Source organism: Cyprinus carpio, chromosome B11, assembly GCF_018340385.1.
Source record: "Cyprinus carpio isolate SPL01 chromosome B11, ASM1834038v1, whole genome shotgun sequence".
In the NCBI taxonomy this organism is placed as follows: Eukaryota; Metazoa; Chordata; class Actinopteri; order Cypriniformes; family Cyprinidae; genus Cyprinus; species Cyprinus carpio.
Window position 1 is genome coordinate 6,264,682 of NC_056607.1, and position 18,801 is coordinate 6,283,482.

Below are 18,801 nucleotides of genomic sequence, written 5' to 3' on the forward strand. Positions count from 1 at the left end.
ATGAATTGTAGTACAGTTCATTAGGTTTATTAACAAGTTGGTTATATTTACTTATTTATTTAGAATCTGGCTTTAGCGATGTGATGAAATTCATATGTAAGCACAATTTGTTTTTATTTTATACAAAACTAATTTCAAGCAGTTTTTTTCTTTTCTCACAAAAAAGTGAAATATAAATGAACATTATGAAAAAGTGAATTTTGATGTAAACAAACAAACAAACACACAAACAAACAGACAAAAAAAAAAAAATAAATAAATAAGTGAATTGAATAAAAAATAAAGTAATTTTTTTCAGTATGGTGAAAAACTAGCCGAGTGCACATTGAGTTATGCTTATTTGTGATCCTGGACCACGAAACCAGTTTGAAGCGTTTACAGATTATGTTTATAATCTGAAAGCTGAATAAATAAGCGTTCCATTGATGTATGGTTTGTTAGGATAAGACAATATTTGGCCAAGATACAACTATTTGAAAATCTGGAATGTGAGGGTGCAAAAAAAAAAAATTAAATACTGAGAAAATAACCTGTGAAGTTGTCCAAATGTATTCTTAGCAAAGCATATTACTAATCAAAAATTAAGTTTTGATATAGTTAAGAGTGGGAAGTTTACAAAATATCTTCATGGAACATGATCTTTACTTAATATCCTAATGATATTAATTTTCATAAAAATTTCAATGATGATTGATTTTAAAGTACTTTCACTCATTTATAAATCACTCAATGACCTTGGACCGAATTACATAGCAGATATGCTCACTGAATATAAACCTAACAGACCACTCAGATCATTAGGATCGAGTTAGAAATACCAAAGGTTCACACAAAACAAGGGAAATCTGCTTTTAATTATTATGCCGCCCGCAGTTGGAATCAGCTTCCAGGAGAGATCAGATGTGCTAATCTAGACTTAAAACTCATCTGTTTAGCTGTGCATTTATTAAATAAGAACTGTGCGATGTCCGAACTGATTGCACTGTATTGCACTGTATTTTATGCAACCCAAAAAGATTGCACTGTACTTTATGTAAAATCATTTTCTATTTTTAACTGTCTTAAATGCATTTTAATCAATTTTTAAATCATTTTCAAAGTTTTTAAATTCCTTGTTTTATTTTTATGATTTTTTTTTTCATGATTATTTTTACTTTCTTTATGTACAGCACTTTGAATTATCATTGTGTAAGAAATGTGCTATATAAATAAACTTGCCTTGCTTAATGATTTTTGGCATAAAATATTTTAGATTGTTCTAAAAATATACCCCAGTGACTTAAAGGTGCCATGTGTCATATCTGGCAAAAAAATCAAGTCATACTCCACATTCCATACCAGATGGGGGCAGTATGCCTCAATAAAGTGAATTGGTCTACTCTAGAGTAACAAACGAGATATGGAGTAGTCTTTGTGTTTATGCTCTGCCTTTACATTAACAATAGAGCTATGGCCGTAGCCTAAGCCTAAGATTTTGCCTCCAGAGGAACGTTGGGTGATGTCAAGTGATTTTGAAACATGACATCTTCAAGCTACTCCCCTTCACCTTTACCAGTGAATATGTTCATATTTGTTTTGTTCATATTACATTTTGAGTTGTATATACACATTATTTGAATTAAATTAATTTTGACAGACAGCATTCTGTCAACATCATTGGTCAACATAAGACAGCTGATGTTGACAAAGCTAGCACCAACCAACGTAACCAGAGCTGCCAACTCTCAAGCATTCACCGTGAGACACACGCAATTGACTCTTTTCACACGCTTTCACGCCACACATCAATTTTCTCACGCACAGAAAAAACCACGAAACAAAGAGGACACGGAGACAAACAGACTAGACAGAGCTAGCCAGTCGATCGCCAATGCATAACTTACTTCACCATCACTTTACATAACATCGTCAAAACTGTTGTAGTTTAGTTTAAAAATGATAAAGTATTCTTAGCTGCACATATACAAGTGAAAATAGGGACAACATCTATTTAGAGTGTTACGTATGCTGCCCGCCTGATGCTAATTTAGCAGCATATATCAAGTTTGATTTTCATTAGCAAAAACTTGGCCGCTCTGAATATAGTGAGTGAGTGCGCGTGCGGCCGGGGCGCTCTCTCTCTCTCTCTCTATCTCTCTCTCTCTCTCTCTCTCTCTCTCTCTCTGTCTCTCTCTCGGGTTCATTATCATCGAAGACATTTCAAGCTTCTTAGGTAATGTTACATTTTAGCATCAGCTTGGTAGAGACGGGCTTTGGTAGATAACAGGTGAAAACCGGATCGGATCTGTGGGTAAGTTATATCTAGCTAATTATCAAACGCAGCTACGGTTAGCCATCGCTAACATTAGCACGTTTATCGAACAGCTTTCGATACATTTCTATGTTATAACTTCCCGAAAAAAAAATACGCAAACATATACAAAACAAACCTTCTAGCGAAATACTAACAGCATCTTACTTACCAATCCAAAAGAAATGTTGCAAGTTCGGAGTCGAACCTTATTTCTTTCAAGTCCATCAGTTGTCTCCAGCGATGGAAAGCAGTGCCGATGTTTACTCTGGTTCGGCTCCTTTTCTTATTGGATTTGATTTGTGACTCCGAGCGCGGTTGTTTCCCTGTAGCGGGTGGTGGTGGTAGGTGTCTCTTGCCAAGGGCTTCAGCCATCCTTCCGCTCTCTTCCCTGAACTGAAATGAAGAAGTGGGCTGTACTTTCCACACGATTGACATCAGGTTCAAGTACGCCCACAAGCCGTGCGATTTATTCGTGTATTGCAGGTTGGCTGGTGGTTATGTTGCCCGCATACCGCCTCCTATGGCCGAAACTGGTATTACGACACCTGTCGGGCCGTGGCTAGTAATGCTAATGCTAATTAAGGTTGATATCTCCGCAGCACTATAACTTGACATTTTTTTAATGACATCATCGCCCTTATTTCTTCTCATTCTTTTGATGCGTGTAGGTCATTTTTTGGATATTTTTACATCAATTTTTACACATGGCACCTTTAAGACTGGTTTTGTGGTCCAGGGTAACATTGTTTTACTCTAAACTTTGACCTTGGAAGAAAGTTTATAACACCAATAATAATAATGATGATGATGATTTACATGCATTAATAGAAAATGGCCAAAATAAACAAATAAACAAACTTTCAGTCACTTTTCTCATGTTTCTTCAAAATACAAGATTCTCCTCCTCGCTTTTTTAGTCAAACAATATAATATAATATAATATAATATAATATAATATAATATAATATAATATAATATAATATAATATAATATAATATAATATAATATAGTCAGGTTGGCTTTCTGCAGAAGTTGCCAGAGGTAACAAGAGAATGGATGAACTAGACAAGAAGATGAATAAACAACAATTTCAAAGTTTATGGAAAAGTCAACGCAGACACTGAAAAGAAAAGAAAAGAAAAGTGTATTAACATCTACAACTCCACACACCATATCTGCTCAACCAGTATTAAGTCCTGCACATCTAACAGCCCCTGCTGTCAAAAGTGATCACTTAAAACCGACCTTCTCTACCTTTGAAAGATCCTCTAATTATTGTGACCTACTGTTATATTTAGAACATTGTCAAGACTTCATGGCATTGCACTCCCTCACCGATGCTGACATTTTAGCAACTTTCTTCACAGTCCCATTAAGCACGAAACACCCAAGTTTGTACACTTCAATTTGGATATACTAATGTTCTGAAATGTTCAGGAATTGTGGAACCATCATGCTTGGGATGGCCTTCTGCAGTTGTTCCTGATCCCAAGAAAGATGGTAGCTTGCAATTCTGTGTTGATTACAGGAAGTTAAATGCCATAACAGAAAGCGACGCTTACCCCTTGCCAAACATGACCAAAATTCTTGGATCACCCTCAGGGGAAGCTATTTTCTCCACAATAGACCTCAACAGTGGTTATAGGCAAGTGGTCATGGACCACTCAAGTAAACAAAAAACTGCTTTCATCACTCCTCCATTTAATGTTATGCCTTTTGGGCTTAAAAATACACCCACAACCTTCCAAAGGTTGATAGAGACCCTATTAGGAAAACTGCAAGGAAAACTATGTTTTGTTTACATTGATGATATAATAATCTCTTCATCAACACTAACCCAACACCTACAAGACCTTCAAGCTGTCTTTTGCTAGCTACAAGATGCAGGATTGACCATCAACTTAAAGAAGAGTAATTTCTATCTCAAGGAAATCTAATTCTTGGGTCATATAGTAAGCACTCAAGGTATCATGGCAGACCCAAGCAAAATTAAGGCCATTCGATCTTATCCAGTACCCACCAGTCTCAAAGAAATATAATGGTTCCTCTGCCTTGCTGGATGGTACTATCGTTTTTGTTCCAAACTTTTCACAAATTGCAGAACCTATTAATGCTCTGAAAAAGAAGGGAAGAACATTTCATTGGTCAGCTAGTATTTGAGCAACTCAAGACATGTCTTACTTCACCTTCTGTCCTTGGTCATCCAAATTTGCAACAGCTTTTCACTGTATACACTGATGCCAGTGACACAGGCCTAGGTGCTGTGTTAACACAAATAAGAGAACAAGGGATGGAAGAAGTCATAGCATATGTGAGCAGAAGCCTAAACCCAGCAGAAACAACCTACTCAGTCACAGAGAAAGAATGACTGGCCGTTGTCTGGGCACTCGAGAGATGGCAACATTACCTGGAGCATAGATTATTCACAGTAGTTACTGATCACTCTGCCCTTCAGTGGGTAATGTCCTCTACTAAGACCACAAGTCATCCCATCCGATGGGCCCTGCGATTACAAAAATGTAACTTTGTCATTGAATACAGAAAAGGCAAGCTAAATGCAGCACCAGATGCCAGGATGTCCAACTTACCTGTATGCAACTTGTTCACCAGCCTGAAAAAACGAGGTTGACTTTCCAATCACTGCTGTAGACCTATGGGAAGAACAACATAAATACCCTGAAATTCAAAATATCTTCAAAGCAATGGCAGAAAACAATCAAGACACCTCAGAAAAATATGAGATGGTGGAAGACAAATTGTACCTTAAGACTCCATTGTCAAAAGGACAAGTTCAGTACAGATTGTACCTGCCCAAGGGTCTTATGCTTACAATCCTCCAACATTACCATTCACATCCTCTGAGTGGTATCTTCAAGACCTACAAGCGTCTACAGAATGTTGTCTTCTGGCCTAAGATGTGGATAGATGTCAAGAACTATGTTAAAAAAATGTAAATGTAAAAATATAATAAAAAAATGCTCTCTTAGCATAGGAAGCTGGCGCCGATACAGGATGGCTGCCTCCGTGACATGCTCTGCAGTTGTTTTTGTGTTTTTGTTAGTTTGTCCTGTCTTTAGTTATATTCCTGCAATCAGTTTCACCAGGGACGAATTGCTGGACATTCGGCACCACACATCTTCTGATATATTACCGGTTTTCGACTATTCTGATGTTTTGCTGGACATTCTTGTCGGTGGAGCAGCTGCGCTGATCACACGCTTCAGGAGGACGCAAAGACGGGGAAAAAGAGCTGGCGCGCTCGTGAGACTCAGAAAACATGGATTTCGAACGCCGTTGCCTAGCATCCATCTGGCAAATCTCTGCTCTCTACCCAACAAAATGGATGAACTCCTTCTGCTCTCTCGCGCGGCGGCGGGACGTGCTTTTACATCAATGAACAGTGGTGTACAGAAGATGTGCTGTTCAGATCTAGAAACACTAGTCATTAACTGCAAGCCGTTCTATTCGCCGCGGGAGTTTCACTCGTTCATTCTGGTGAGTTTTTACATTCCTCCGCAAGTGCATGTAAGCCTGGCTTTACAGAAACTCGCTGATCAGATCACAGAGACAGAACAACAACACCCAGACTCCATTATAATCATTCTCGGGGACTTCAATAAAGCCAATCTCTCCCGTGAACTGCCAAAATACAGACAGCATGTTACATGTCCCACAAGAGACAGTAATATATTGGATCACTGTTACACCACACTAAAGGATGCATATCACTCTGTTCCACGAGCGGCTTTGGGACATTCTGATCACTGTCTGGTTCATCTTATACCAACCTACAGGCAGAAACTAAAATCAGCTAAACCTGTATTGAGGACTGTAAAAAGATGGACTAATGAAGCAGAGCAGGATTTACAATCATGTTTTGACCTCACTAATTGGAGTGTTTTTGAAGCTGCTGCCACCGATCTGGACGAGCTCACAGAGACTGTAACATCTTATATCAGTTTCTGTGAGGATATGTGTATTCCTACCAGGACTCAACTAATTTACAACAATGACAAACCGTGGTTCACTGAAAAACTCAGACAGCTCCGTCAGGCTAAATACACACTGGAAAAGGAGATCAAAGTGGCAAAGAGGAATTATTTTGAAAAAAATAAGGACTCAGTTCACTTCCAACGACTCAGCATCAGTGTGGAAAAGTCTGAAAGAGATCACCAATTACAAGACACCACCTCCCAGCACTGTGGAGAATCAACGACTGGCAGACGATCTGAACGAGTTTTACTGCAGGTTTGAAAGAAGAACACCCATCACCTAACCTGAACGTCTCTTCACACAACCGTTCACACCATTCACAACTCCTGCAACCCACCCTGAACGCCTCTCCAAACAACCCTTCACACCATTCACAACTCTTGCAACCCGTCATGTACACCTCTCCAAACAACCGCCCTCACCATTCACACCTCCTGCATCCCCGCTCTCCCCCACACCTGCAATACAGATAAGTGAGGATGCGGTGCGCCAGGTCTTCCGGAAGCAGAAAAGGAAAAAAGCACCAGGCCCAGATTGTGTTACACCAGCTTGTCTGAAATCCTGTGCTGACCAGCTGGCCCCCATCTTCACACAGATCTTTAACAGATCACTGGAGCTGTGTGAAGTCCCTTCATGCTTCAAACGCTCCACCATCATCCCCATCCCAAAGAAATCCAAAATTACAGGACTAAATGACCATAGGCCTGTGGCTTTAATGTCTGTGGTCATGAAGTCATTTGAAAAACTGGTGCTGGCCCACCTGAAGGACATCACTGGACCCTTGCTGGATCCTCTTCAGTTTGCCTACAGAGCAAACAGGTCTGTGGACGATGCAGTAAACATCGGACTGCATTATGTTCTGCAACACCTAGACAGACTTATGTGAGGATCCTGTTTGTGTACTTCACCTTTAACACGATCATCCCAAACCTCCTCCTGCCCAAACTAACGCAGCTCTCCATGCCCACCTCCGTCTGTCAGTGGATCAACAGCTTCCTGACAGACAGGCAGCAGCTAGTGAGGCTGGGAAAATACACATCCCGCACCCGTACAATCAGTACCGGAGCTCTCCAGGGCTGCGTTCTCTCCCCAATGCTCTCCCTCCACTAACCATCATGAACAGCACTGTGACTGCAGTGGAGTCATTCAGGTTCCTGGGCACCACTATCTCTCGGGACCTGAAGTGGGACATTCACATTGACTCCATTGTGAAAAAGGCCCAGCAGAGGTTGTACTTCTTTCGCCAGCTGAGGAAGTTTAACCTGCCACAGGAGCTACTGAAACAGTTCTAATCTGCCATCATTGAATCCATCCTCTGCACTTCAGTAACTGTCTGGTTCAGCTCAGCTTCTAAATTTGACCTCAGAAGATTGCTGAGAGAATCATCGGTACAACCCTCCCGTCTATTCAAGAACTGTACTTATCCAGAGGGAGCAAAAGGGCTGGCAAAATCACTCTGGATTCCTCACATCCAGCACACTCCCTCTTTGAACTGTTGCCATCTGGTCGATGCTACAGAGCTCTGAGCACCAGAACGACCAGACACAGGAACAGTTTCTTCCCCCAGGCAATCCATCTAATGAACACTTGATAATAACTGTGGAACACACTACACTATTTATATTTACAGACACATACACTTATTTATCTAACACACATACTTAGTGTACACTTAATTTTTTTGCACATAATATACCTGTACATACATAACTGCTCATTGTAATACAGGTGCTGGTTATATAATTAGAATATCATCAAATAGTTGATTTATTTCACTAATTCCATTCAAAAAGTGAAACTTGTATATTATATTTATTCATTACACACAGACTGATATATTTCAAATGTTTATTTCTTTTAATTTTGATGTTTATAACTGACAACTAAGGACAATCCCAAATTCAGTATCTCAGAAAATTAGAATATTGTGAAAAAGTTCAATATTGAAGACACCTGGTGCCACACTCTAATCAGTTAATTAACTCAAAAAACACCTGCAAAGCCTTTAAATGGTCTCTCAGTCTAGTTCTGTAGGCTACACAATCATGGGGAAGACTGCTGAATTGACAGTTGTCCAAAAGACGACCATTGACACCTTGCACAAGGAGGGCAAGACACAAAAGGTCATTGCAAAAGAGGCTGGCTGTTCACAGAGCTGTTCACGTATGTGTAAACATACTTGGCAATAAAGCTCATTCTGATTCTGATTCTGAAATATTGCAAGAATTGTCAAACCTATAAACATGACAATCAAAAACCTGCAGGCAAGTTACAACCCATCACAACAACACGTCCTAATGAAATGTTAGGAGTGGATCTCATGGGACCATTACCAACCAGCAGCCCACGACGCCATGAATATCTTTAAGTCTGTATAGACTATTTTTCACATTGTGTTGAAATGTTCCCAATCCATTAAGCAAGTGCACAAATTATCGTTGAAATTCTCCGCAAAAAATTTTTTATCCATTGGGGTGTGCTAGACTTCATCCTATCCGATCGGGGAACCCAATTTGTCTCTTCTCTCTTCAAGATACTGTGCTCAAAATGAAACATTGCACAAAAACTAACGGCCGCTTACCATCCACAAACAAACATGACAGAGAGGGTAAACCACACTTTAAAATGTATGTTTGCTTCCTATGTGCACGAAAACCAAAAAATAAAATAAAAATTATAATAAAAAAAAAAAATGTGAAAATTACTTAACTGAGCTCCGTTTTGCTAATAATTCAGCCATCCAAGAAATTATTGGCATGTCTCCTGCAGAACTTCAACTGGGCAGAAAACTCCAAGGACCCATTGACAAGCTGTTTTAGCTTCAGGAAAACAGCCTCTCACCATCAGATCCACTGTATGATGTGGTAAACCACATAGCACGCCTGAAGGAGAAAGCGAAAGAGAATTGTGGAAGAGCGAGAAAACGACAGCTACATTACATTAATTACAATAAAAACAGATGAGAAGTCACGTTCAAGGAACAAGATCGCGTGTGGCTCAGAAACTTTCCACAATCCAGCACACAACAAAGTTTCAGTCCGAAATTGGCTCCAAAGTGGAAGGGACCTTATCGAGTAATACAGCAGTTGAATCCACCAAATTATCAAATAGCACTAGAATCAACGGGCGAAGATGTTAGAAATACTCACGTATCTTCAGTTGAAGATGCTGATTTTTTAGGTTTTTAAAGCATATCATAAATCCCTCATAACCCGAAGGTTGTGTTTTTCCTGGTGGTGGGGCGGAGGGGGGGTGACGAGTCTGTTTTGCACTGAAACCGCACACACAAACAGTTTTACCAATCACAAAAGAGACAAAAATTGACGTCACAGAATCGTAAGTGGAGCTCTGTGAATAAAAGAGGAATCAGAAATGGGGTAAGGTGGTGTGTTGTACAAAGAGGCACAAAGATACGTGGTGTGTGTGCTGCATACCTTAGCATCGCTGGTGCTGCCGCAGAGTGAGTCAAGTTGTCGAATCAGATGCACAAGAGAGGATTAGTAATGCCAAACATAGGAAATAGCTATTACTGTATAATTGGATTCTTCCTGGCACAGACTGCAAACTGTGGCCTGGTCATTGCCTGGATTATTGCCTGTTCCTGTTTATTCCTGGTACGGATGAATGGATGGGTTTTTGTCTGACTCACTTCTCCGACACCGATGCCACTTGCAGCATGTTGCCAGATCACAAGCTGGTTTCCTACCCCCTGGCGTGTTCCTCGTTCACCCGATAATTTTCAGCTCTCCTGTTTCTATGTGCTGATTCCGAAAGTGACGACGACTCATCGCAGGTACTCTCCAAACCCACGTATTCATTTTCGTCTACCCACAAGTTTTCCTACACAGCTGGCAGGCAGCGTTTGGATCTAGCTCACACACACATACACTCACACACACCAACACCTAACACGCACGTTCAACAAACAAACCTACATTTACAGTAACTTTTGAACTTGTGAATTGATTGCTGTGATTATTGAAACTGAGAGTCCTATACTGTTGTGCTTCCTTGCAGTTTTTTGTTGAAAGCAAGCTTTTTTCCTATGAACTATTAATGTTGACACAACTTCGAAGGACCTTGTTTAAATTGTGAATTGATTGACAATTTTTTGAGAATTGTTGAAAATTACTTTTTGTTATTTGAACAATATATTCATTACATTTTCACAGCAACACCTTTTGAATGACTTGATTCTTTAACGTTTGATCAAATTATTTTGTGTTATTATTCCTGATTGTAACTGGTGGTTTCAGTTATCCTGGGTTAAGAAAGTGTTAACTTAAATTCTAATTAATGTGGCAGACTAAGTTCTACCTGGAGCCCGAACTGATAATATAGCCAAGTTTACAGTTGAAATTCCTATCATTAAGGTGTGCCACCATTACAGTTGCAACTTAATATTATTAAACGTGTTCAGACAATACTGCACGCAAAATGTGATCTCTTTAATCCTCTGGGGTCTAAGGGGTTTTGGGGGCCTCGAGAAGTTTTGACATCCCCTGACTTTTGTGCTTTTTACAATTGCTTATAAATAGATACATGGCTATATTCTAATAACACTGCAATCAGTACAAACAGGGCTACAATAATATGTAAATAGCATGTATGTACTTGATTGTTTGTATTTTTTGAGAAAACAACCTTTATGCGTGGTTAGTTAAAAAACTACAATTTTGTAGTGACTGAAATAAGGTCATAAAACATACAGAACATTTGTTCACAAGACTGGACCTTGTAGCGTAGAATTTTTGCTTCAAAATGATATGAAAATCATCTTGTTTACTCACTCACAGTAAACAATAGATTCATTTAAATTTTCTAAGACACTTTCTGTTTCTAAAGGGCATATGCAAGTGGCTGTGATTGACCGTGAATTTTTGTGTGATTCACACCTGAGAAGACAAAGGCCTGCATAATGAGCTGCATAATGAGCCTTTCAGCCAGGTATGTGACCAAGAGGGTCATATATATATATATAGGGTCGTATATATATATACTGACACCCAGAGTAATGATGCTGAAAATTTAGCTTTGATCACAGGAATAAAATACATTTTAAAATATATTCAAATTGAAAGCAGTTATTTTAAATAATAAAAATATTTCACAATATTACTGCTTTAGAAAAATTCAACTGTCATGATCCAGTCACTGCACATCCGTTTATTCACCACACAGACTTTCACACGACACAGTACATCCTGGACTTAATTTCCCATAAACCCCTGCCTAGGAGCTCATTATTGAACCTCACCTGTTTCCCATCAGTGACACTATAAAGGTTGCACTCATCCACACTCACATTGTGAAGTCTTTTTAGTTCTGTCTGGCATTTCTGAGTGGTTTCCTAGTGTTTGTTCCTTCCGTGCTTGACTTTGGATTGTTTATACCGACTGCGACTCTCTGCTGCCTGCCCCGACCTCTGCTTGTTACTGTTGCTGATTTTGGATATCCCCTTACATACCTGACGCTGTCCTCTGATCATTGCCTGTTTGACCATTCTGTTAATAAAGTACTGCATATGGATCCGAAGGTCTCTAACACCATGTTACAGAAGACTTCGCCAAACTAGGATCTAGCAGCTTTATTGCGCACCAGACCAGGTATGGAGCCAGCTAAAAGTTCATTCGACCCCGTAAGTGTGCTTTGCTCCATTTTTCAAGATGGCCAACCCATTGAGCTTTATGTGGAGGAATTCCTTCAGTATAGCCACCTTATGCCTGGGGATGAGGATTTGGTAAAGGACTGTTTCTGGAGTGGTCTTGATGCTAACATAAGCTTAAATTTACCAGAGGAAGACCCTAGCTGGACCCTGGAAAAGTTTATGGACTTTGTTTTGCAGTTTTGTGGCTCTCCCTTTACAGTTGAGGAGGTCACTACTCCGAGGTGTCCAGCTCCTTTCCGTTCTGTGGTCCCTGTACCTGAGCTTCATCACAAGATGGTCGCCAGCCCAGCGCCGCTTCACAAGATGGTCGCCAGCCCAGCGCCGCTGCACAAGCTGGCTGCTGCACAAGATGGCCACCAGCCCAGCGCCACTGCACAAGATGGCCACCACCATTGATCTTCCAGAGTCAGGTCAGGTCCCCGTTGATCTTCCAGAGTCAGGTCAAGTCACCATTAACACCCATGAGTCAAGTAAAACCACAGTTAAACTTCATAAGTCAAGTCACCATTGATCTTCATGAGCCCAGTCAAATCACTACAGATCTTCCAGAGCTTCATCATACCACAGCGGAACTTCCAGAGCCTTGTCACCTCTCAGCTGAACTTCCAGATCCTCATCACATCCTGTCTGTTGCACCCAGCAATGTTCTCTCAGCCCATTGTGTTGCCGTCAAGGAGACTGTTACTGCTGTGTAACCTCCAGAGGTGGTGGCAACTGCTGCAGAACCTTCGGAGGTGTCCGTAGTATTCATCCATGAACTCATTGCCTGTCCTGTTATGGCCACGGAAGCCGCTCAGGAACTCACTGCTTGTCCTGTCACAGCTAAGGAGGCCATCCTCAAACTCACGTTCTATCCTGTCATGGCCACGAAGGCCATCCACCAACTCGCTGTCTGTCCTGTCACGGCCACAGAGGCCATCCATGAACTCACCGCCTGCCCTATCATGGCTATGGAGGCCGCTTGGGAACTCCCTAACCACCTCCTCACGGCCACGGAGGCCGCCATTAACCTGTTCATGTTCTTTGTTTCAGTCCTACCTGACCAGACTTGCTCTACTGTGCCATCGACTCCACTGTGGTGGTCCTCTGGTCTGCCCTGGTGGGCTTCTGTCTCATCTGCTCCACTGTGGTGGTCCTCTGCTCCACCCTGGTGGGCCCCAGCTCTGTCTGCTCCGCCCTGGTGGGCCCCAGCTCCGTCTGCTCCGCCCTGGCGGGCTCCCACGCCACCTGCTCTGCCCTGACGGGCCCCTGTATCTGGCCCTCCGTCCCTCCCCCTGTTCCGCCTCCACTCCACTCCACCGCCCTCCTAGATTGTATAGAGCATCTGGAAGCCGCTCCTTGGTGGGGTATTGTGTTCACACAACACAGTACACCCTGGACTTCATTTCCCATAGACCCCTGCCTAGGAACTCCTTACTGAACCTCACCTGTTTCCCATCAGTGACACTACATAGGATGCACTCATCCACACTCACATTGTGAAGTCTTGTTTAGTTCTATCTGGCATTTCCAAGTGTTTTCCTAGTATTTGTTCCTTCCGTGTTTGACTTTGGATTGTTTATACTGACTGTGACTCTCTGCTGCCTGCCCCGACCTCTGCTTGTTACTGTTGCTGATTTTGGATATCCCCTTACATACCTGACGATTTCCTCTGATCATTGTCCGTTTGACCATTCTGTTAATAAAGTACTGCATATGGATCCGAACATCTGACTCCATGTTACAGCAACTTTCTGTATTTTGGATCAAATAAATGCAGGCTCATGTGTCATGTTGAAATATATAAATGAACATCACATACCTGGCATTTCCAAAATGTTTATGTGCTCTGAAGGACTTTTTTTTTTTTTTTTTTTTTTTTTTTTTTTTTGAAGAGACTCCTGTGAGTGTGTGCCTCGCTTGGTCTTAGCTGTGTTCCAGGTTCCTGAGTGGGCTGCTTATTTGCATTGGCTCGCTTTGCAACAGGTTATTATTTATCTGAAATAAAGTAAGCATACTGTTTATGCAAATAAACTGCATTATTAACATTATTGTGATGGTCACTGATACTAGTAGTAATTTATAGGTAAAAGAACACAATTACCACATAGCAGATTTATTGTCAATGATATTTACAGCTTACTTGATACACTTTTTTTTTGCTGAGTTGGTTCATTTTAATGATGCGTTTCTAAATGATCATGCAGAACCAAGGCGGCAGACAGCGTACTCTGTTTGTTTTCTTTATTTTATAAATGCACAACGTTTTGTGTGTATACAAATAAAAGTAAACCCTTTACATATTTGTTTGATGTATTGCTCTTATCTGTACGATCAAAACTGAAAGTGTAATTTAAGTTCCTTTTGGTTTTATCAGGAGAATTTGCCACAAAACGCGTATCCGCGTTAGTCAACTCCAGAGGGTTAAATAAATGAATTCACTGGGTATATAGAGGTCATGTATTTAAAGAGTTTCTGAAGGCACAGTTATTATAATCTCCTGGATTGTTTATTGCATCATGTATGCAGAAAATTATAGGGGCATCAGGGAAATTGAGAGGAACTTTTTTTTTTTTTTTTTTTTTTTTTTTTATAAATGGCTTTTTTTTTTTTTTTTTTTTATGTTGAATGTGGTTTGCTGTTCTTGTGGGAATTGTTAAACAAGTCTGAGACCTTAGTGAGAGTTTTAGAACTTATCACAACTTACTGTCATCCCGGCTGACATTAGGCCAGTTAGACAAGAGAGCAACGACTTCCCTCGACGCAGGAACAAATTACAGATTCCGGTGGCAAGCTGACCCGGGAACGGATTCAATCTGTATTCACCCAGGCAAATGGAAAAAAGAAGAAAAGCGTGCATTTAAAGTGTTCTGGGGATAAAACAAGAGTGTTGTTTCATCTCTGTTTTTATCTGCTAGGCTTGTAATGATTGCCTCTAGGGTTACTGGTATTTCAGCAGAATAATTCTGATGTGAAAAAGGAATTGTATTTAAATATTTATGACTTACAGTTTCACATTTGATTTTTCAGATAACATATTTCACGCATTTCAAGTCTCAATGAAACAATATAACAAGATAATGTGGGCTTTGAATTCAATAAGCAATCTGATTGGCTGAAATCCCCATAATACACCACCAAATTTAGATTTTGTCATAAGCTATTTGCAGATAGACAAGTTGAATTCCCTCTTTTGATTCAGTATGTTCAGTATGTCCGTAAAGAGCACCTCAGACCCAGAGGTGCCCTGTCCTCTCCAGTGGCTCTGAGACACAAACTCTGGCTAATCAGAGTGATTGGAGCAGCTGGCATGGTCATGGGGGCTGAGGGACACCTTGTGACTCCATCAGACCTGCCAGTGGCACACCTGGAATACACCACCAGGGTGACTTTGAGATTTCAGAGAGACAAAGAAGGAAGGAGGCGCCAATAAGGCCTTGCAGTGCCAAGATGAAAAAAAAAGTCTCCTTGTCAGCCAGTTCTGAGATCAACATAAATTAATAGCACTAAACAAAATCTGTTAAAGGAATAGTTATACAAAAAAATGAAAATTACGCAGATTTGTATGAATGTAGCATTACATTACTTGCTCATCAATGGATCCTCTGCAGTGAATGGGTGGATGAAAATCCAAACAGCTGATTAATCACAATAATCCACAAGTAATCCACACAAATCCAGTCCATCAGTTAAAGATGAATGAAGTGAAAAGCTGTGCATTTTTAAGAAACAACAAAATTTCTTTCTTACAAACATGACGCTTTTCACTTTAAAATGTGTTAACTGATAGACTAGAGTCATGTGGATTACTTGTGGATTGTTGTGATGTTTTTATCACCTGTTTATACTCTTATTCTGATGGCACCCATTCACAGTAGAGGATCCATTGGTGAGCAAGTGATGTAATGCTACAGAAACAAACTCACCTATATCTTGGATGGCCTGGGGGTGAGTAAATTTGAATGCACTTTTCATTTATCATTGTATTTCACAGTAAAATTATGTTATTATTTTTTAAAACTTGTGTTGTTTTAGAATGGGTAAGGTATTGTTTAATCTTTTGATATTAATTTGTGATTTTTTTGATGGAATCTGAGGGCTCTCTGATCCTCCCATAGACAGCAAGGCGACCACAAGTGATGCAGTAGAGATGAATATGTGGAATAAAGTCATTATTTTTGTTTTCTTTGCGCAAAATTTTTTTATTCATATTGCTTCGTAACATTACAGTTGAACCACTTTTCTGTACCTTGATCGTGGTAGTTCTCTTGCTGTCTACATCAAAGACTTCATCAAAAATATCTTAAATTGTGTTCCGAAGATGAAAGAATGTCTTATGTGTTTGGAACGACATGAGGGTGAGTAATTACTGACAGAATTTTCATTTTTGGGAGAACTATCCCTTTAAGCTACTTACTTCAAAAGCATTTTAGGGCACCATAGCTTGGCTGTTTCAAAACTTAGGCAGTAACATTAGGCAGACTTCAAAGATAATTAGGCCTAATTTTTTGGTCAAAATCTATGATAGTATATTTCATTTGTTGATATGTTGAAAAATACACATTGGAGCATATTTATATAGTGCATTATAATAGCAGTTTGGTACCCAGTCAACAAACGAATCTGTGACATGTTCAGTCTTCTAAGATAAAACCGTTAATGCAGACATATTGCTGTGTAGCGAGCAAATTGGCTTGGCCACTGCATGCAATGCAAACTGAGAGCCACCTTGATGAGGTGTACTTAGCAAGCACCATATGGCTACAGGGCCTGATAGGCACAGAATCATGGCTGCTGCAGGAAGAATTATCGTGCCAGCAGTGGGGAAGACACAATAATGTCAGAGCCTCACCACACAAATGTGTAAAACACAGTCATATCTGTGATAAATTCCTCACCAACAATAACCACAAATGTCCTCAATTTGGCAACTTACCAAATGCCGAAAAGCTTCTATTTTCAGATGGGAGGAAAACAAGCCCAACAGCAGGTGATGTGTTTGCCAGCCATCATTATGTACTTGCTTTCCTAGAGACTCTCAAGCCAAGAGTAATTTCTTTCACAGCTAATACTACTGGACGAAGTCATATTCCATTATAGCACAAGCATATCACACATGGATGGCCGTTATTGTCACTGTATATGGCACAAGTTATTAGACACTATCTCAAGCCGGGTTTCCATCCAAAGTTGCTAATTTAACTTATGCGCAAAATTGGAATATCGCACAAAACATTTGCGAATAAGCACCGTTTCCATCCAATGAGTCAAAGAGAATAAAATCATCACTTCCTGATAAACTGGCACTATAAATCACTCAGAAAAGTAGGAGAAGCTACTGAATATAATAATTCTTATATATAATAAATTACTTACACTTACTTACAGACGAAACACAATGAATGCGGTTATTGCTTTCGGATGTGGATGCTGCTGTTTGGGAACACAGCCGTTTAACAGTTCTGGGAGGCAATTATACAGAAATACTTTGACAGACTTTACTTGGGCATTTCCGAATGACCATAACAACATTTTAGATGCTGTGGAATGTGATCGGTCTACTGGTTAGTCAGGATTTGTCATCCCATAGTGCAAAGTCATATGACTTTCTTGATGCGCTTGGAGGAATTTATTCGTAAAATGCATTTCAATCTCCCATTATTCACATTAACCTTTTTCGCACAAATCAAAAACCACCTCAAGTAAGCGTAAAAACTTTTTTTTTTTTGCGAATTGAGGCATTTTTATTCGAAATTCAGCGTTTCCATAACTTGATTCTGATGCGATACTTCAAAATGCACATAAAAGCAGGGTGATGGAAACCCAGCTACTGAAGCAACTGTACTGTGCTGTTGTAAGCAACTACAAACCCGATTCCAAAAAAGTTGGGACACTGTACAAATTGTGAGTAAAAAAGGAATGGAATAATTTACAAATCTCATAAACTTTTATTTTATTCACAATAGAATATAGATAACATATCAAATGTTGAAAGTGAGACATTTTGAAATGTCATGATAAATATTGGCTCATTTTGGATTTCATGAGAGCTACATATTCCAAAAAAGTTGGGACAGGTAGCAATAAGAGGCCGGAAAAGTTAAATGTACATATAAGGAACAGCTGGAGGACCAATTTGCAACTTATTAGGTCAATTGGCAACATGATTGGTTATAAATAGAGCCTCTCAGAGTGGCAGTGTCTCTCAGAAAAATCTCTGTGCGTAAGGGTCAAGGCCGGAAAACCATACTGGAAGCCTGTGATCTTCGGGCCCTTAGACGGCACTGCATCACATACAGGAATGCTACTGTAATGGAAATCACAACATGCGCTCAGGAATACTTCCAGAAAACATTGTCAGTGAACACAATCCACCGTGCCATTCGCTGTTGTCGGCTAAAACTCTATAGGTCAAAAAAGAAGCCATATCTAAACATGATCCAGAAGCGCAGGCGTTTTCTCTGTGCCAAGGCTCATTTAAAATGTACTGTGGCAAAGTGGAAAACTGTTCTGTGGTCAGACGAATCAAAATTTGAAGTTCTTTTTTGGAAAACTGGGATGCCATGTCATCCGGACTAAAGAGGACAAGGACAACCCAAGTTGTTATCAGCGCTCAGTTCAGAAGCCTGCATCTCTGATGGTATGGGGTTTCATGAGTGCGTGTGGCATGGGCAGCTTACACATCTGGAAAGGCACCATCAATGCTGAAAGGTATATCCAAGTTCTAGAACAACATATGCTTCCATCCAGACGTCATCTCTTTCAGGGAAAATCTTGCATTTTCCAACATGACAATGCCAGACCACATACTGTATCAATTACAACATCATGGCTGCGTGGAAGAAGGATCCGGGTACTGAAATGGCCA